The sequence below is a fragment of the Staurois parvus genome, unplaced genomic scaffold, assembly GCF_062004578.1.
Source record: "Staurois parvus isolate SC_StPar_1 unplaced genomic scaffold, SC_StPar_1.0 ptg001822l, whole genome shotgun sequence".
Lineage (NCBI taxonomy): Eukaryota > Metazoa > Chordata > Amphibia > Anura > Ranidae > Staurois > Staurois parvus.
Genome location: NW_028319618.1, coordinates 127,689 through 148,807, shown reverse-complemented (window position 1 = coordinate 148,807; position 21,119 = coordinate 127,689). Strand labels below are relative to the sequence as shown.

Genomic DNA, 21,119 nt, shown 5'->3' with positions numbered 1-21,119 from the left:
AATTACTTATTTGTATGTAAAAAAAAAAAAGTAAAAATATATATATTTTTTAAATATATTCTTCAGATTTTTTTAACATATAAATATATATATATATATATATATATATATATATATAGAATATGGCCAAAATAGTAGCATTTCAAATATATGTCAATATATTTGGGAAGAATATTTTTTAAATATATTTCAAATATATTTTTCTTCCATGTGGGACTCATATCCCAGTTACAATATTAAAATTACTAATAGGAATTATCAGTTGTCACTTACAGGTTAGCAGACTCCTGTTATAATCTCCTGTTTTCAACTCCGGTCTTTTAACTCCACTTAATCAAATGTACACTTGATCAAAGGTCCAGCAAGCAAAATACAGGCAAGTTGAAGATATATTATTTATAATTTCAAAAGAACATATTCCCCACTCTTTTTTATTTTTTCAAATGTTTCCAGAAAAAAACAATTTTTTACCCAATTTTTCTGTTTTTGTCCAGGCCTTCCCATCACTAGGTAGGGAGTTTCATAGGACCAAGAAAAGTCATTGAGGTGGGCATGGGAAAAGGTGACAAAGAAGCTAGAGAGCAGGAGGCCTTGAGAGGAACGAAGAGACCGTTTTGGTTGGTATTTTGAGACTAAGTAAGTGATGTACCTGGGGGCCAAGCTGCAGATGGCTTTGTAAGTTACTGTTAGTATTTTCAATTTAATTTGTTGGGTGAGTGGCAGCCAATGGAGAGATTGGCAGAGAGGGGTAGCAGACACTGAACGATTGATAAGGTGGATGAGTCTGGCAGCAGCATTTATGATGGATTGAAGGAGGGATAGCCTATGTAAAGGTATTCCAATGAGGAAGGAGTTGCAGTAGTTGAGGAGAAGATAACCATGGGGTGAATTAGGAGCTTTGTAATGTCATTGGTTAGGAAGGGAATATTTTGGAGATGTTGATGAGGTTGAGGTGGCAAGCTTTGAACAATGATTGGATGTGGACCTGAAAGGAGAGTTCAGAGTCCAGGATTACACCTAGCACCGTGGCATGGAGAGACGGGGTGATGGTTGTGTCATTGACCTTGATGGAAAAGTCAGGGGAAGGTGCATGTGGGGGAGGAAATACTATGAGCTTGGTTTTGGATAGACTGAAGTTGAGGAAGTTGTGTAATATCAAGACTGATGTGTCGGTCAGTAACTTAATGATGTGTGAGGAGACTGATGTTGTGAGCTGAGGGGTAGAGAGATAGATTTGGGTGTTGTTAGCATAGAAATGAAAGTCAGGTTGACCCAGGGAGGAGGTGTAGATCATGAATAGGAGAGGTCCAAGCAGAGAACCTTGAGGAACCCCTAAGGAGAAAGGGAGAGGAGAGGAGGAAGTAGATTTGTAAAAGTCACAGAGACCAAAGGAGTAGTTTTTTTTTTTTTCTTTTTTTAGGAGGGAGTAGTAAACCATATCAAAGGCAGCCAAAAAATCCAGAAGCAGGAGGACAGAATAGTGTTCATTGGTTTTAAATGTTTGTAAATCGTGTTGAGGGTGAAATATAGACTGAAGGGGATCTGGAAGGTTATTCTTAATGAGGTGGTCATTCAGTTGGTTGTAAATCAGGTGTTTTAGGGAGTTTGGAGGAAAAAGGGAGCAAGGAGATGAGGCATAGGTTGTTAAGATTGGTGGGGTCCAAGGAAGGCTTTTAAAGTATGTGGGTGAATAGTGCATGCTTTAGAGAGTTGGTGAGGATGCCAGAAGAGAGGGAGAGATTGAATATGTGAGTTAGAGAGTGTAGAATAGAGCCAGAGGGTGACCATAGTATTTTAGAGGGAACAGGGTCCAGGTGGCAGGTGGTTATGTGGACAAGTTTAGCAACCTCATCTATAGCAGTGGGTTGAATGAGGAAAGTGTTGAGTGTACCCATAGATATAGGGTGTTAAGTGGGGGAAATATCGCTATAATGGAGATCTCATCACAAATTGTATCAATCTTATTTTTGAAGTGATTGTCCATGTCCTGGGCAGTGAGTGAGCTAGTGTGTGAAGGCAGTGGAGGATGAAGTAGAAAGTTAAAGGTAGAGAAGAGATGACAGATTCTGGATGAAAAGTTGTTAATGAGTGTGATAAAATAGGTCTGCTTGGCAGTGTGGAGGCAGGCACTGTATTTTTGGAGGGCAGATTTATATTGGTTGAAGTCTTTCTGAGACATAGTCTTATGCCACAGACACTCAAGAGCATGGCTACATTTTTTGAGACTGGTGTCATCTGTTTCCCAAGGCTTTAGTGGTCAGGGGACTGATTCTGTGTGTAGTGAGGAGACAAGCTCATCCAGGGCCAATGATGGGGATCTGTAGAAGACAAAAGTAGTTATGCAATAAATATAAAATCAGTGAGCGCACAATAATATAGCAGCTATTGCACGTAAAGGTAACAAAGTAAAACCTCATAAAACTCAAATACATAAAAGTGCAGCGCTTAAAAGTATTTCAAAATATAATAGTATAAAATTATATTTAAAATTGGTGACAGTTCGTGATAAAGTGCTTGATACAGGAGTTGATGGTGTCTTCAAATTCCAGTGACGTGCCAGTGATTAGTAAAAATACGCACTCAACAGATGCGTATCTTTAAATACGCATATAATTAGTATGACCAGAGGTCCCCCTCTCAGGATGGGATGGATGAGTTGGACCGTTTTAATGGACTCTCCTCCCTCTGGATGGTAAGCAGCTACAGAGATGTCTCCTTTGGTGTGGGCTGATGGAACCCAGCCAGAGGCCTCCTTAATGGATGGATGGATACTTGTCAGCTAACACTGGAACAACTCCCTCTTCTAGGTTGGTGCCACATGTAATTTGGCTCCTGTATTCTCTAAGATGGGCTCTAGAAGTGAATGTTAGCTCGCCAGGGAGCCAACCAAAAAACGACCCATAGTGTAGTAGTTTAAAATGATTCAATTTATTAATCCACGTGGTATGAAAATAAAAGCAGTTAAGGTGTACAAAAAATGGTATACTGACCATTCACAGTTAAAAAGATGGCCTCCGGACTTGTGCTAGGTGCCGGCGGCAAGACGTCACGGCGTAATGGCCCCTTTAACGCCGTCTCGCAGGCTGAAACGAAATGGATCTTCGAAATAGACAGTCTGCACCCAAAAGGACTCAACATAGATATCGATCTTAATTGTTTTATTGACAATAGTTGATGTTTTTACTGCCTCCTTTTTTAGCCTCTTTTTATAAATTAATTTTTATCAGGTTATTAACCTTTTTTTAACCTTTTTTAATTTAATTTTTCTATCATGTTCTCCTCCCTATCAGTTTAACACATTTTATATTTTTTATATTCTATTTCAACAAGATGGATTTTATGACTTGGATAACCACATTTGAATCAATACCATTCAATACCATAGTAATTTTAGGGCATTTAGTGTATGCTATTCTATTTTTGATGGTATTCTATTCATTACTAATTTTTGTTTTCTTGCACTTTATCTGGACTCTTAATACTCATAATACCTGTTTAATGATGATTTTATATTACTTGATCTTATTGGACAATTTTTGGACAATTGGACAATATCACTGAAAGTGAAAGTAAAAGAAAATCCTAAATTTGGGGTTTTCTCCAGAAAAGTGAAGAGGGGACATCTATCAATATGGACACTAATTTTGGTGACCTTGAGGTCTCTAAGGATTACCTTAATTTGCAGGGATTTCCGCTCACTTCCTAAGGCTATGGGATAGAAAGTAAAGGGAAATCTCTGTTATGGGACACAGATGGCGAAACAAAATCTGACAGCAGTTACAATCCTTCCTTGCTCTATCCATGAAAAAAATGAAAAAAAAACATTTTGCTTATAGTTCTACTTTTACGCTATTTCACCATAACTGAATCAGTTGTAAAGATCACACTTTCAGACAGTAAAGACTTCCCCTCTCTCTGATCAAACAAATGGGAAGGTCAAACTGTTTCTGTAATATAGATACAAGATAAACATGTGGGGAGGTGCAGTGTGGCGTGGGTAGTAAATACATGGAACTATAAAATACAAAAACCCTTTGCACTGGATGCATGCAATAAAGTGATAATTAAAAATTCAATAATAAATACAAAATATAAAATAATCAACACTGCTGCCACCTTCAATTAAATACACTGTGCATACAGACAAATGAACATAAACAGCTCAGTGGCGCTGTGAAAACACATATAAGCATATAATAAACTTTACAAATAAAATGTGAACTTAAAGTCTATAATGAAATGTAGATATCAGTTATTATTATTATACAGTATTTATAAAGCGCCAATAGTTCGCCCAGCGCTGTACATTACAAAGGGGGACAGAACATGTGACAGAACAGTTGCAATGTGATATTCTTCTGACAGGGGTGGCTAACCTGTGGCTCTCCAGCTGTTGTGGAACTACATTTTCCATGAGGCATTGCAAAGATGGGAAGTTACTGACTTGCAGAGGCATGATGGAACTTGTAGTCCTGCAGCAGCTGGAGAGCCGCAGGTTGGCCACCCCTGTATGCTTCTAAAACCACAACCATCACGTGCTCAAACCCCGTAGTCCGTTTTGGGTATGCACTCACCGAACCTACATGCCTTCCACTCTCATGCTTGGCATGTATCGCTTGTACATCTCCAAATAAGACATCGATATATGAGCTCCAACATCTCCACCAATCTCCTTATTCCTCTCCACCAGATGTAATAACCATTTAAGATAAGAGACAAACTCCAATGGTGTAGTACTAATAACACCTTTTAATAAAATGAATAGACAACCACTCACAAGATAAACTCATAAAAATGGCTGTTGTATAGACTATAGTGGGATGCGTGTATAATACTCTCACCACCACCGGATCCCAAACAATGGTGTTCCTGTGTCACTTCCGGTTCTGGTTCAGACATCACTTCTGGTCGCTGTACAGCCTCAACCTGACGCGTTTCGTCACTTCCGACTTAGTCACATTTTATTCTTAAAGTTTAATATATGCTTTTATGTGTTTTCTCAGCGCCACTCAGCTGTTTATGTTCATTAATCTGTAGGCACAGTAAATACATGGGAGTCTGGTTGCAATAACACTAGGAGCTTGTTTTGAATAGAATGCACAGCGCGCTCCCAGCACAAAGACCAGTGTTACTGAGAGCCCTGGGTCCCGATTCCGGGTCACATGATTACTGTGATAGCCTCTGATTGGCTATCACAGTGATCAGTCACTGTACAGCCTGCCCCCCTTGTTTTTTTTTCTCTGAATGGAGGAGATACATTGTATCTCTCTCCTTGCATAGAGAAAAAAAAACTGTTAAAAAAAGATAAATAAATATTGAAAAATAAACTAAAAAATAAAGAAAAAATCAGTGCCAGGGTTAGTTTTTGGTCAAAGGTCAGGTTTTTTTTTTTTAAATTGGTATCAGTATCAGTTAGTGTCAGTGTCAGTGTGTTTTAGGTAAAAAACAAAACAAAACAAAATGCACACTATTGTTTCGGGGCTGTACTGTGGGTACAAACAACAAATAACATACACATACAGTATATGGGTTGTTATTTAGTGGTAGGTTATGGTAGTAACAAGGAACACACAGCCAAAGTTACATTTGTTTTCTTTACTATTTTGGCCCAGTTTTCCTTTGATAATCCATTACCATTTACCACCAAATTAAAGCCCAATTTGTCCTGAAAAAAAACGCGGTATAATTCACCTGGATGTACAAAGTAGTTGTAATGATATGTATGGTTTTACTAACACATGTCAAAGTTGCAAAATTTTTTTTAGGCATTTAGATTTGTTTTACCCTTAGGCATGAAGGGGTTAAAGTGGTTGTAAAGGCTCAAGGTTTTTTACCTTCATGCATTCTATGTATGAAGGTAAAAAACCTTCTGTGTGCAGCAGCGCCCCCCCCCAAATCCTTACCTGAGCCTTCTCCGATCCAGAGACATTCTCAACAGCCTCTGCTGTCTGGGGACTCTTCATTGGCTGAGACAGCAGCGGGAGCCCATTGGCTCATGCTGCTGTCAATGACAGCCAGTAGGCCAATGAGGAGAGAGCAGGTGGTGGGACCGATCTATGGCTCTATATTGTCTTATGGATTCATAGAGCAGTGGCTCGGTGATGAGCACACAGCTGTGCCCCCAGAGTGAGCTGCTTTTCCTAGGGGCACTGCTTGAGGGGGAGGAGCCAGGAGTGTCGGCGGGAACCAGAAAAGAAGAGGAGTAGGGGCTGCTCTGTGCAAAATGACTGCACAGAGCAGGTAAGTATAAATATATATTTTTTTATATAAACAAAACTTTAGTATCGCTTTAAGACTACTATCACACTGATCTTTGTTTTTACTGCATTTGGGGTGCGTTTTTTTTAAAGGACATGTGACTCAAAAGCCACACAAGAAATGGAAAGCACGTGTGTTTTTTGCCCTGTTTTCTGTTGATTTCAACGGGGAAGTGTGTGTTCGGTGCAGTTATTTTACCGCACCAAAAATGCAACAAGCAGGACTTTGAAAATGTTTTTTTTTTCATTTTTTTTTAATTTTCTTGTTGCTAGGCAGATTTAAAATGCAAAATGCATCCAAAATGCGGCAAAAACGCACTGCATGCTTTTCTGCAGTGTTTCCATTGAAGTCTATAGAACCAAAAATGCAACTTTTTGTATTAAAAAAAACTCCCTGATCTTTTCCAAAAAACACAGTGGGTGAAAATACGGAGATGTGAACCTGTCCCATAGGAAATCATGATAAATGGACTGTACTGTGTTTCTGCAAAATTCTATGGAAAATGCTTAGGTGTAAATGGTTTGCACTTCTGCCTGGCAGCACTAGGGTCATTGGTTCGAATCCCAACCACGGCACCACCTGCCTGGAGTTTGCATGCTCTACCTGTGCCTGTGTGGGTTTTCTCTGGGTACTCCGGTTTCCTCCCACACTCCAAAGACATGCTGGTAGGTTAATTGGCTGCTGTCTAAATTGGCCCTAGTATGTGTATGTATGGATGTGCGTTAGGGACCTTAGATTGTATGCCCCTTGAAAGTTTGTATATTCTCCCTGTGCCTGCGTGGGTTTCCTCTGGGTACTCCAGTTTCCTCCCAAACTCCAAAGACATGCTGGTAGGTTAATTAGTTCCTGTCTAAATTGGCCCTAGTATGTGTATGTATGAATGTGAGTTAGGGACCTTAGATTGTACGCCCCTTGAGAGTTTGCATATTCTCCCTGTGCCTGCGTGGGTTTCCTCCGGGTATTCCGGTTTCCTCCCACACTCCAGAGGCATGATGGTAGGTTAATTGGGTCCTGTCTAAATTGTCCCTAGTATGTGTATGTATGAATGTGAGTTAAGGACCTTAGATTGTACACTCCTTGAGGGTTAGGGACTGATGTGAAATATATATGCCTTGGAGTCATTCTGGACTCTAACCTCTTCTTCCAACCTCATGTCAAATCACTTACAAACACATGCAGACTCCACCTCCGCAATATCGCCAAAATACGCACCTTCCTTACCCCAGACACCACTAAACTACTCGTACACTCCCTGATTATCTCACGCCTTGACTACTGCAACTCCCTCCTCACCGGCCTACCCCAGTGCAGGCTCTCCCCGCTTCAGACCATCCTGAACTCAGCGGCCAGACTCATCCACCTCACCAGCCGCTCCACCTCTGCCACCCCCCTCTGCCTCTCCCTCCACTGGCTCCCTATCGCCCAACGCATCAAATTCAAACTACTCACTCTGACCTATAAGGCCATTCACAACACTGCCCCTAACTACCTCACCGACCTGATTCCCAAGTACCACCCTACCCGTACCCTTCGCTCTTCACAGGACCTCCTTCTATCTTGCTCCCTGGTCTCCTCCTCACACGCACGTCTGCAAGACTTCTCCAGGTCCTCCCCCATCCTCTGGAACTCACTACCCCAATCCATCAGACTGTCACCTTCCCTCCTCACCTTCAGGCTCTCCCTGAAAACCCACCTCTTCAGGGAAGCCTACCCCACCCTCACCTAACTGCTGCTCTCCTTCATTCCTACTACCACTCCATCCCCCACAGCCATTTCCTCCTGTACCACTACCCCCTCCCTCCTAGATTGTAAGCTCGAAAGAGTAGGGCCCTCTAACCCCTCGTGTGCTGTTTGTAGTTGCTGTAATGTTTCATGTATTGTCCCCCCCTCTATTGTACAGCGCTGAGCAAACCCTTTGGCGCTATATAAACTCAATGTAATGTAATGTAATGTAATATATGTAAAGCACTGCATAAATTGATGGTGCTATATAATAAATAAAATAAAAGGAACGCAGCGGTCACATCTAAAAGCTGGTAAACCGCAGTATAATAAATGTTTGCTCCTGGGTCTAATCCCGCTTTAAATTGGTCACATCAAAGGATGCAGCCAGTAGAAATAATCGCATTAGTGAATAAAGTGAGCCAGGGTGAGAGCACAATGTCACGGCGCCCGGTGTCAGGAGTGACGCTGTCAGGAGTTGCCTGTAGTCTGGGTGCAGTTGTTGTCAGCTTCTTTTCTGAACTATAGGAGGAGGTGTGGTATTGGCACCCTGTGCATGGGGGGAAGTGGCAGAGCAGAGGAAAACTAAAGACAGCAGGATTAAAAATAAAACCAAGAAGGAATTGGGGGAGGAGGAGGAGTTGGCAGAAGGATTGAACGGGAGGGGAAGAGGCCATGATCCGGATAATGATCTCATGGCCCGGCTGCCAACGAGAGTTGCATTGGCTGTGAGTGACGGCGTGTCTGCAGCAGTGACAGGCAGACACGGGCTGGTCAAAAGGTGCTGCTGACCAGTAATAGGAGCAGTGACAAGGAGAGCGGCGGCGGCGCGATCATCGCTCGTCCTTCTCCTCCAGGAGGGTGACACAGCCCGGGGACAACGCGCACTGGAAGGACACCGGAGAGCGGCTGCTGCAGGCTGTGCCGTGCCGGTAATGGACGGGGGCATGACTTGCATCACCTTTTGTTGCATTGTCCCTTACCTATCAGCCTCTCTTCTTTTATTTATTTATTTCCAACATCCTCATCTCTCTCTCCTTCCACTGACTAGCATGTCGCTGTTAGCTTTCTCCATTAGATGTTGGGAGCTGCAAGATACATTGCTTTCAACTTCACTCATTCATCCCCAGCTGGAACTGTTCGCGTTGGAAATGCGTTTGATCGGGGGGTGTGGGCGGCTTGTGGGTGGCAGCAGCACGATGGATAGTGCGTTGTTGGGAAGTTTGGGGGTTTCAGCATCTGTGCCATTTGTTGTATGCCGTGTGATTGTTCGGGGAGGGGGAGGGGGGCTTTCCATGTACACACTGTGTGAGGCAGCAGATTGCCTCCTGCACTCCAGAGGTTAATGCCATCTGAACAACAAGCTACGCATATTGCTGGCAGTGAAGTTTGCAGGGAGGTGACAGTGAACTTGGCACATTCTTTCAGCTCATTATTCTCCCATTTCATTATAGCAACAGCTAGCAAATGTATGGCTAGTTTATGATGAGACACAGTGTTAGGAGGTGCAGGCATGACAGATGTCATCTTTAGGGGTGTGTTCAGATGGTTCCCTGAATTCTGCAATGGGTGCATCAGTATTGGATAGTTCCCTGTATTCTACAATGGGTGCATCAGTATTGGATAGTTTCCTGAATTCTACAATGGGTGCATCAGTATTGGATAGTTCCCTGTATTCTACAATGGGTGCATCAGTATTGGATAGTTCCCTGTATTCTACAATGAGCGCATCAGTATTGGATAGTTCCCTGTATTCTACAATGAGCGCATCAGCATTGGATAGTTCCCTGTATTCTACAATGAGCGCATCAGCATTGGATAGTTCCCTGTATTCTACAATGGGTGAATCAGTATTGGATAGTTCCCTGTATTCTACAATGGGCGCATCAGCATTGGATAGTTCCCTGTATTCTACAATGGGCGCATCAGCATTGGATAGTTCCCTGTATTCTACAATGGGCGCATCAGCATTGGATAGTTCCCTGTATTCTACAATGGGTGCATCAGTATTGGATAGTGTCCTGTATTCTACAATGCTCATATCAGTATTGGATAGTTCCCTGTATTCTACAATGGTCATATCAGTATTGGATAGTTCCCTGTATTCTACAATGCTCATATCAGTATTGGATAGTTCCCTGTATTCTACAATGAGCGCATCAGCATTGGATAGTTCCCTGTATTCTACAATGAGCGCATCAGCATTGGATAGTTCCCTGTATTCTACAATGGGTGCATCAGCATTGGATAGTTCCCTGTATTCTACAATGGGTGCATCAGTATTGGATAGTGTCCTGTATTCTACAATGGTCATATCAGTATTGGATAGTTCCCTGTATTCTACAATGCTCATATCAGTATTGGATAGTTCCCTGTATTCTACAATGGTCATATCAGTATTGGATAGTTCCCTGTATTCTACAATGGTCATATCAGTATTGGATAGTTCCCCGTATTCTACAATGAGCGCATCAGTATTGGATAGTTCCCTGAATTCTACAATGGGCGCATCAGCATTGGATAGTTCCCCGTATTCTACAATGGGTGCATCAGTATTGGATAGTGTCCTGTATTCTACAATGCTCATATCAGTATTGGATAGTTCCCCGTATTCTACAATGGTCATATCAGTATTGGATAGTTCCCTGTATTCTACAATGGTCATATCAGTATTGGATAGTTCCCCGTATTCTACAATGGGTGCATCAGTATTGGATAGTTCCCTGTATTCTACAATGGGCGCATCAGTATTGGATAGTTCCCTGTATTCTACAATGGGCGCATCAGTATTGGATAGTTCCCTGAATTCTACAATGGGCGCATCAGCATTGGATAGTTCCCCGTATTCTACAATGGGTGCATCAGTATTGGATAGTGTCCTGTATTCTACAATGCTCATATCAGTATTGGATAGTTCCCCGTATTCTACAATGGTCATATCAGTATTGGATAGTTCCCTGTATTCTACAATGCTCATATCAGTATTGGATAGTTCCCTGTATTCTACAATGGTCATATCAGTATTGGATAGTTCCCCGTATTCTACAATGGGCGCATCAGTATTGGATAGTTCCCTGTATTCTACAATGGGCGCATCAGTATTGGATAGTTCCCTGTATTCTACAATGGTCATATCAGTATTGGATAGTTCCCTGTATTCTACAATGGTCATATCAGTATTGGATAGTTCCCTGTATTCTACAATGGTCATATCAGTATTGGATAGTTCCCTGTATTCTACCATGGGCGCATCAGTATTGGATAGTTCCCTGTATTCTACAATGGGCATATCAGTATTGGATAGTTCCCTGTATTCTACAATGGGCATATCAGTATTGGATAGTTCCCTGTATTCTACAATGGGCGCATCAGTATTGGATAGTTCCCTGTATTCTACAATGGTCATATCAGTATTGGATAGTTCCCTGTATTCTACAATGGGCGCATCAGTATTGGATAGTTCCCTGTATTCTACAATGGGCGTATCAGTATTGGATAGTTCCCTGTATTCTACAATGGTCATATCAGTATTGGATAGTTCCCTGTATTCTACAATGGGCGCATCAGTATTGGATAGTTCTCTGTATTCTACAATGGTCATATCAGTATTGGATAGTTCCCCGTATTCTACAACGGTCATATCAGTATTGGATAGTTCCCCATATTCTACAATGGTCATATCAGTATTGGATAGTTCCCCGTATTCTACAATGGTCATATCAGTATTGGATAGTTCCCTGTATTCTACAATGGGCGTATCAGTATTGGATAGTTCCCCGTATTCTACAATGGTCATATCAGTATTGGATAGTTCCCTGTATTCTACAATGGGCGTATCAGTATTGGATAGTTCCCTGTATTCTACAATGGTCATATCAGTATTGGATAGTTCCCTGTATTCTACAATGGGTGCATCAGTATTGGATAGTTCCCTATATTATACAATGGGCGCATCAGTATTGGATAGTTCCCTGTATTCTACAATGGGCGCATCAGTATTGGATAGTTCCCTGTATTCTACAATGGGCGCATCAGTATTGGATAGTTCCCTGTATTCTACAATGGGCGCATCAGTATTGGATAGTTCCCTGTATTCTACAATGGTCATATCAGTATTGGATAGTTCCCTGTATTCTACAATGGGCGCATCAGTATTGGATAGTTCCCTGTATTCTACAATGGTCATATCAATATTGGATAGTTCCCTGTATTCTACAATGGTCATATCAGTATTGGATAGTTCCCTGTATTCTACAATGGTCATATCAATATTGGATATTTCCCTGTATTCTACAATGGGTGCATCAGTATTGGATAGTTCCCTGTATTCTACAATGGTCATATCAGTATTGGATAGTTCCCTGTATTCTACAATGGGCGCATCAGTATTGGATAGTTCCCTGTATTCTACAATGGTCATATCAGTATTGGATAGTTTACTGTATTCTACAATGGGCGCATCAGTATTGGATAGTTCCCCGTATTCTACAATGGTCATATCAGTATTGCATAGTTCCCCGTATTCTACAATAATCATATCAATATTGGATAGTTCCCCGTATTCTACAATGGTCATATCAGTATTGGATAGTTCCCCGTATTCTACAATGGCCATACCAGTATTGGATAGTTCCCCGTATTCTACAATGGTCATATCAGTATTGGATAGTTCCCCGTATTCTACAATGGTCATACCAGTATTGGATAGTTCCCCGTATTCTACAATGGTCATATCAGTATTGGATAGTTCCCCGTATTCTACAATGGTCATATCAATATTGGATAGTTCCCTGTATTCTACAATGGTCATATCAGTATTGGATATTTCCCTGTATTCTACAATGGGTGCATCAGTATTGGATAGTTCCCTGTATTCTACAATGGTCATATCAGTATTGGATAGTTCCCTGTATTCTACAATGGTCATATCAGTATTGGATAGTTCCCTGTATTCTACAATGGTCATATCAGTATTGGATATTTCCCTGTATTCTACAATGGGTGCATCAGTATTGGATAGTTCCCTGTATTCTACAATGGTCATATCAGTATTGGATAGTTCCCTGTATTCTACAATGGTCATATCAGTATTGGATAGTTCCCTGTATTCTACAATGGGCGCATCAGTATTGGATAGTTCCCTGTATTCTACAATGGTCATATCAGTATTGGATAGTTCCCTGTATTCTACAATGGGCGCATCAGTATTGGATAGTTCCCCGTATTCTACAATGGTCATATCAGTATTGGATAGTTTCCCGTATTCTACAATAATCATATCAATATTGGATAGTTCCCCGTATTCTACAATGGTCATATCAGTATTGGATAGTTCCCCGTATTCTACAATGGCCATACCAGTATTGGATAGTTCCCCGTATTCTACAATGGTCATATCAGTATTGGATAGTTCCCCGTATTCTACAATGGTCATACCAGTATTGGATAGTTCCCCGTATTCTACAATGGTCATATCAGTATTGGATAGTTCCCCGTATTCTTCAATGGGCATATCAGTATTGGATAGTTCCCCGTATTCTACAGTGGTAATATCAGTATTGGATAGTTCCCCGTATTCTACAATGGGCGCATCAGTATTGGATAGTTCCCCGTATTCTACAATGGGCGCATCAGTATTGGATAGTTCCCTGTATTCTACAATGGTCATATCAGTATTGGATAGTTCCCTGTATTCTACAATGGGCGCATCAGTATTGGATAGTTCCCTGTATTCTACAATGGGCATATCAGTATTGGATAGTGTCCTGTATTCTACAATGGTCATATCAATATTGGATAGTTCCCTGTATTCTACAATGGGCGCATCAGTATTGGATAGTTCCCCGTATTCTACAATGGGCGCATCAGTATTGGATAGTTCCCTGTATTCTACAATGTGCATATCAGTATTGGATAGTTCCCTGTATTCTACAATGGGCATATCAGTATTGGATAGTTCCGTGTATTCTACAATAGGCGCATCAGTATTGGATAGTTCCCCGTATTCTACAATGGGCGCATCAGTATTGGATAGTTCCCCGTATTGTACAATGGTCGCATCAGTATTGCATAGTTCCCCGTATTCTACAATGGTCGCTTCAGTAGTGGATAGTTCCCCGTATTCTACAATGGGCGCATCAGTATTGGGTAGTTCTCTGTATTCTACAATTGGCGCATCAGTATTGGATAGTTCCCTGTATTCTATAATGGGCGCATCAGTATTGGGTAGTTCCCTGTATTCTACAATAGGCGCATCAGTATTGGATAGTTCCCTGTATTCTACAATGGGCATCGGAGCATTGAATAGCTTTCTGTATTCTACAATGGGCACATGAGCATTGAATAGTTCCCTGCATTCTACAGTGGGCACATGAGCATTGAATTGTTCCCTGTATTCTACAATGGGCACCTGAGCATTGGATCTTTCCCTGTATTCTACAATGGGCACATGAGCATTGAATAGTTTCATGTCTTATACAATGGACACATGAGCATTGAATAGTTGTATGTATTCTACAATGGTCATATCAGTATTGCATAGTTCCCTGTATTCTACAATGGACACCTGAGCATTGAATAGTTTTCTGTATTCTACAATGGGCACATGAGTTTTGAATAGTTCCCTGTAGTCTACAGTGGGCCCCTGAGCATTGAATAGTTCCCTGTATTCTGCAATGGGCACCTGAGCATTGAATAGTTCCCTGTATTCTACAATGGGCACATGAGCATTGAATAGTTCCATGTATTCTACAATGGTCATATCAGTATTGCATGGTTCAATGTATTCTATAATGGGCACTTGAGCATTGAATAGTTCCCTGTATTCTACAATGGACACCTGAGCATTGGATAGATCCCTGTATTCTACAGTGGACACCTGAGCATTGGATAGTTCCCTGTATTCTACCATGGGCACATCAGTATTGGATAGTTCCCTGTATTCTACAATGGGCATATCAGTATTGGATAGTTCCCTGTATTCTACAATGGTCATATCAGTATTGGATAGTTCCCTGTATTCTACAATGGGCGCATCAGTATTGGATAGTTCCCTGTATTCTACAATGGGCGCATCAGTATTGGATAGTTCCCTGTATTCTACAATGGGCGCATCAGTATTGGATAGTTCCCTGTATTCCAGAATGGTCATATCAGTATTGGATAGTTCCCTGTATTCTACAATGGGCGCATCAGTATTGGATAGTTCCCCGAATTCTACAATGGTCATATCAGTATTGGATAGTTCCCCATATTCTACAATGGGTGCATCAGTATTGGATAGTGTCCTGTATTCTACAATGGTCGCATCAGTATTGGATAGTTCCCTGTATTCTACAATGGGCGCATCAGTATTGGATAGTTCCCCGTATTCTACAATGGGCGCATCAGTATTGGATAGTTCCCCGTATTCTACAATGGTCGCATCAGTATTGCATAGTTATTATTATTATTATACAGTATTTATAAAGCGCCAATAGTTTGCTCAGCGCTGTACATTACAAAGGGGGACAGAACATGTGACAGAACAATACCAATACAATGCAAAACATGAGGGGATCGAGGGCCCTGCTCTTTGGAGCTTACAATCTAGGAGGGAGGGGATAGTGGTACAGGAGGAGATAGCTGTGGGGAATGGAGTGGTAGGAAGAGTGGAGGAGGTCGGTCAAGTTAGCAGGGGGTAGGGTAGGCTTCCCTGAAGAGATGGGTTTTCAGGGTGCGCCTAAAGGAGAGGAGAGTAGGTGATAATCTGATGGGTTGGGGCAGGGAGTTCCAGAGGATGGGTGACACCCTGGAGAAGTCCTGGAGGCGGGCATGGGAGGAGGAGACCAGGGAACTAGAGAGAAGGAGGTCTTGTGAGGAGCGGAGTGTGCGTGCTGGGCGGTACTTGGATATTAGCTCAGTGATGTAGTTTGGGGCAGTATGGTGGACGGCTTTGTACGTCAATGTTAGGATTTTGAATTTGATCAATTGGAAGACAGTGGAGGGATTGGCAGAGGGGGGTGGCGGAAACGGAGCGGTTGGAAAGGTGAATGAGTCTGGCAGCCGTATTCAGGATCGACTGAAGCGGGGATAGCCAGCGGCGAGGCAGGCCAGTGAGGAGGGAGTTGCAGTAGTCGAGTCGTGATACGATGAGGGAGTGGATGAGCTGTTTAGTGGTTTCTGGGGTTAGGAACGTGCGGATTTTGGCGATGTTGCGGAGGTGGAGTCTGCACGAGTTTGTTAAAGATTGGACTTGGGGCTGGAAGGATAGGTTGGAGTCCAGAATGACACCAAGTACTCTGGCCTGCACGGCGGGTTTGATATTGGCGTTGTTGGATGGAGAAGTCAATGGGGGGTGGGGTCCGGGCTGGGGGGAAGACAAGAAACTCGGTTTTGGAGAGGTTCAGTTTAAGGAAGTGGAGCGACATCCAATCTGATATGTCGCTCAGTAGGTGTGTGATTCGGGCAGAGACCGAGGGGGTGAGGTGGGGGGTTGAGAGATATATTTGTGTGTCGTCGGCATAGAGGTGGTAGTTGAAGCCGTGGGAGTGTATGAGTTGGCCAAGGGAGGAGGTGTAGATGGAGAAGAGAAGGGGCCCAAGGACAGAGCCTTGAGGGACCCCAACAGAGAGGGGGAGTGAGGGGGAGGTGGTAGCATTATAGGTAACGCTGAAAGAGCGCTGTGACAGGTAGTATGAGAGCCAGGAGAGAGCAGAATCTCTGAGGCCGAGGGAGTGTAGTTTTTTGAGGAGGAGGGGGTGGTCAACTGTGTCGAAGGCCACAGAGAGGTCAAGGAGTAGGAGCACTGAATAGTGGCCATTAGCTTTGGCGGTTAGTTCCCCGTATTCTACAATGGTCACATCAGTAGTGGATAGTTCCCCGTATTCTACAATGGGCGCATCAGTATTGGACAGTTCCCCGTATTCTACAATGGACGCATCAGTATTGGGTAGTTCCCCGTATTCTACAATGGGCGCATCACTATTGGATAGTTCCCCGTATTCTACAATGGGCGCATCAGTATTGGGTAGTTCCCTGTATTCTACAATGGGCGCATCAGTATTGGATAGTTCCCCGTATTCTACAATGGGCGCATCAGTATTGTATAGTTCCCCGCATTCTACAATGGGCGCATCAGTATTGGATAGTTCCCTGCATTCTACAATGGGCACATGAGCATTGAATTGTTCCCTGTATTCTACAATGGGCACATGAGCATTGAATAGTTTCATGTCTTATACAATGACACATGAGCATTGAATAGTTGTATGTATTCTACAATGGTCATATCAGTATTGCATAGTTCCCTGTATTCTACAATGGACACTTGAGCATTGAATAGTTTTCTGTATTCTACAATGGGCACATGAGTTTTGAATAGTTCCCTGTAGTCTACAGTGGGCACCTGAGCATTGAATAGTTCCCTGTATTCTGCAATGGGCACCTGAGCATTGAATAGTTCCCTGTATTCTACAATGGGCACATGAGCATTAAATAGTTCCATGTATTCTACAGTGGTCATATCAGTATTGCATGGTTTCATGTATTCTACAATGGGCACCTGAGCATTGAATACTTCCCTGTATTCTACAATGGACACCTGAGCATTGAATAGTTCCATGTATTCTACAATGGTCATATCAGTATTGCATGGTTCCATGTATTCTATAATGGGCACCTGAGCATTGAATAGTTCCCTGTATTCTACAGTGGGCACCTGAGAATTGAATAGTTCCCTGTCTTCTACAATGGGCACATGAGCATTGAATAGTTCCATGTATTCTACAATGGGCACATGAGCATTGAATAGTTCCATGTATTCTACAATGGTTATATCAGTATTGAATGGTTCCATGTATTCTACAATGGGCACCTGAGCATTGAATAGTTCCCTGTATTTTACAATGGGCACCTAAGCATTGAATCTTTTCCTGCATTCTACAATGGGCACCTGAGCATTGAATAATTCAATGTATTCTACAATGGACACCTGAGCATTGAATAGTTCCCTGCATTCTACAATGGGCACCTAAGCATTGAATCTTTTCCTGCATTCTACAATGGGCACCTGAGCATTGAATAGTTCCCTGTAATCTACAGTGGTCATATGAGCATTGAATAGTTCCCTATATTCTACAATGGGCACCTGAGCATTGAATTATTCCATGTATTCTACAATGGGCACCTGAGCATTGAATAGTTCCCTGTATTCTATAATGGGCATATATGCATTGAATATTTCCCTGTATTCTACAATGGACACCTGAGCATTGGATAGTTCCCTGTATTCTACAATGGACACCTGAGCATTGGATAGTTCCCCGTATTCTACAATGGGCACCTGAGCATTGGATACTTCCCTGTATTCTACAGTGGGCACCTGAGCATTGAATTGTTCCCTGTATTCTACAGTGGGCACCTGAGCATTGAATAGTTCCCTGTATTCTACAATGGACACCTGAGTATTGGATAGTTCCCCTTATTCTACAATGGGCACCTGAGCATTGAATAGTTCCCTGCATTCTACAGTGGTCATATGAGCATTGAATAGTTCCCTGCATTCTACAATGGGCACCTTAGCATTGAATAGTTCCCTGTATTCTACAGTGGACACCTGAGCATTGAATAGTTCCCCGTATTCTACAATGGGCACCTGAGCATTGAATAGTTCCCCGTATTCTACAATGGGCACCTGAGTATTGAATAGTTCCCTGCATTCCACAGTGGTCATATGAGCATTGAATAGTTCCCTGTCTTCTACAATGGGCACATGAGCATTGAATAGTTCCATGTATTCTACAATGGGCACCTGAGCATTGAATAGTTCCCTGTATTCTACAGTGTGCACCTGAGAATTGAATAGTTCCCTGTCTTCTACAATGGGCACATGAGCATTGAATAGTTCCATGTATTCTACAATGGGCACATGAGCATTGAATAGTTCCATGTATTCTACAATGGTTATATCAGTATTGCATGGTTCCATGTATTCTACAATGGGCACCTGAGCATTGAATAGTTCCCTGTATTTTACAATGGGCACCTAAACATTAAATCTTTTCCTGCATTCTACAATGGGCACCTGAGCATTGAATAATTCCATGTATTCTACAATGGACACCTGAGCATTGAATAGTTCCCTGTATTTTACAATGGGCACCTAAGCATTGAATCTTTTCCTGCTTTCTACAATGGGCACCTGAGCATTGAATAGTTCCCTGTAATCTACAGTGGTCATATGAGCATTGAATAGTTCCCTATATTCTACAATGGCCACCTGAGCATTGAATTATTCCATGTATTCTACAATGGGCACCTGAGCATTGAATAGTTCCCTGTATTCTATAATGGGCACATGTGCATTGAATATTTCCCTGTATTCTACAATGGACACCTGAGCATTGGATAATTCCCTGTATTCTATAATGGGCACATGTGCATTGAATATTTCCCTGTATTCTACAATGGACACCTGAGCATTGGATAGTTCCCTGTATTCTACAACGGACACCTGAGCATTGGATAGTTCCCCGTATTCTACAATGGGCACCTGAGCATTGGATACTTCCCTGTATTCTACAGTGGGCACCTGAGCATTGAATTGTTCCCTGTATTCTACAGTGGGCACCTGAGCATTGAATAGTTCCTTGTATTCTACAATGGACACCTGAGTATTGGATAGTTCCCCTTATTCTACAATGGGCACCTGAGCATTGAATAGTTCCCTGTATTCTACAGTGGACACCTGAGCATTGAATAGTTCCCCGTATTCTACAATGGGCACCTGAGCATTGAATAGTTCTCTGCATTCCACAGTGGTCATATGAGCATTGAATAGTTCCCTGTATTCTACAATGGTCACCTGAGCATTTGATAGTTCCTTGTATTCTACAATGGGCACATGAACTTTGCATAGTTCCCTACATTCAAAGCTGGCACCTGAGCAGTAGATTCTACAATGGGCACATGAGCACTGGATAGTTGCCTGTATTGTACAATGGGCAAATGAGTATTGGGTGAAATATTGCCTACTTATTTCTTTATTTTGCATACATATACAACATATTTAATTAACTAGATTGGACTCGTGTCATAGAAGGTATATAAATACATTTGTGATGGAGAACAAACTGACTTTTTTGAGTCACTAATGAACAGCTTGGGTTTGGAATTGGGAATTTCTTTGCAGTGCTATGCAGTTAATTGTGACATTTGCACAATCCTGTTTCATGTATTCCTCTGATGGAGAAATTGCTCTTTATTATCTTTACCTTGTTTTACGTGAAGAAGGTATTTAAGACTATATTTGTAATGCTGCCTCTGAAAAAATGGATATAATTGAGCTCTGTTAAATCACAGTGAGCACAGCAAGTGTTTTCTTTCAACAAGCAATTGTTAAAAGAATTGTCTTTATTTTCTTGCAGCGGATGCTATCTGGTTGACCACGCTGTGATTTTTTTTTAATGATAATTAGGATAAGACATATAGGACTAACATTTTGTTGCACATAAATTAAGCTAAAAATGAGATGATTAGATTGATAAGACTCCTGAGAGATCCTTCCTTCACCTGGCATGCACTTTCATTGTTCGATTCGTTGTATTTTGGGCAGTTCCTTACAGTAATCCCTAGAGGTGATGTGCATTGCCAGATAATCTCTTGCGTATCGTCAGCCAACAAAGAACCAGACAAAAACCTCTAACCAGCTAATGTCAAGTCTCTAAAGTACTCTATTTTATTTACGGATACCTTGTACATAGTGAGTTTGTTACACAAATTAGCCAAAACACTGTTTTGTGCTCAGATATCACTCCATGTAAAGCCAGCCTTAGATGGATCAAAATTCAGCCAGTTCTGCAGGAACCGGATGAATTTTGATCCATCTATAGACAGGCTGGTTGTATTGGAGTCAATCTATTGATCAACTTCAGTACAACCAGCCTGCTGATTTTTTTCTGTTGCCACCAGCAGTGACCATTGTATCGTGATGGCTAGTACACGTCTCGTTGTCAAAATACAATAGCTCCGTAGGATGGATTCCCCCATCAATACTGTGTTGATGGGGGGAATCGAGCAGTTTTCTTTCCTTCAACCCGTGGTTGAAGAAAATAAAATTGTATAATGTATGGCCTGCCTAAGACTACATGGGCATTTTACAT

General features: G+C 41.9%; 1 protein-coding gene across 1 annotated transcript in view; it reads left to right on the top strand.

The window, feature by feature from the left end:
- Window positions 1-8,617: 8,617 nt before the first annotated feature.
- LOC149434137 (SWI/SNF-related matrix-associated actin-dependent regulator of chromatin subfamily A member 2-like) overlaps window positions 8,618-21,119 on the top strand; it is a gene marked incomplete at its 3' end in the record, with an annotated part of 140,151 nt that continues 127,649 nt past the window's right edge. Inside the window, exon 1 of the mRNA XM_089664064.1 lies at window positions 8,618-8,912. The remainder of the gene's footprint in view (window positions 8,913-21,119) is intronic.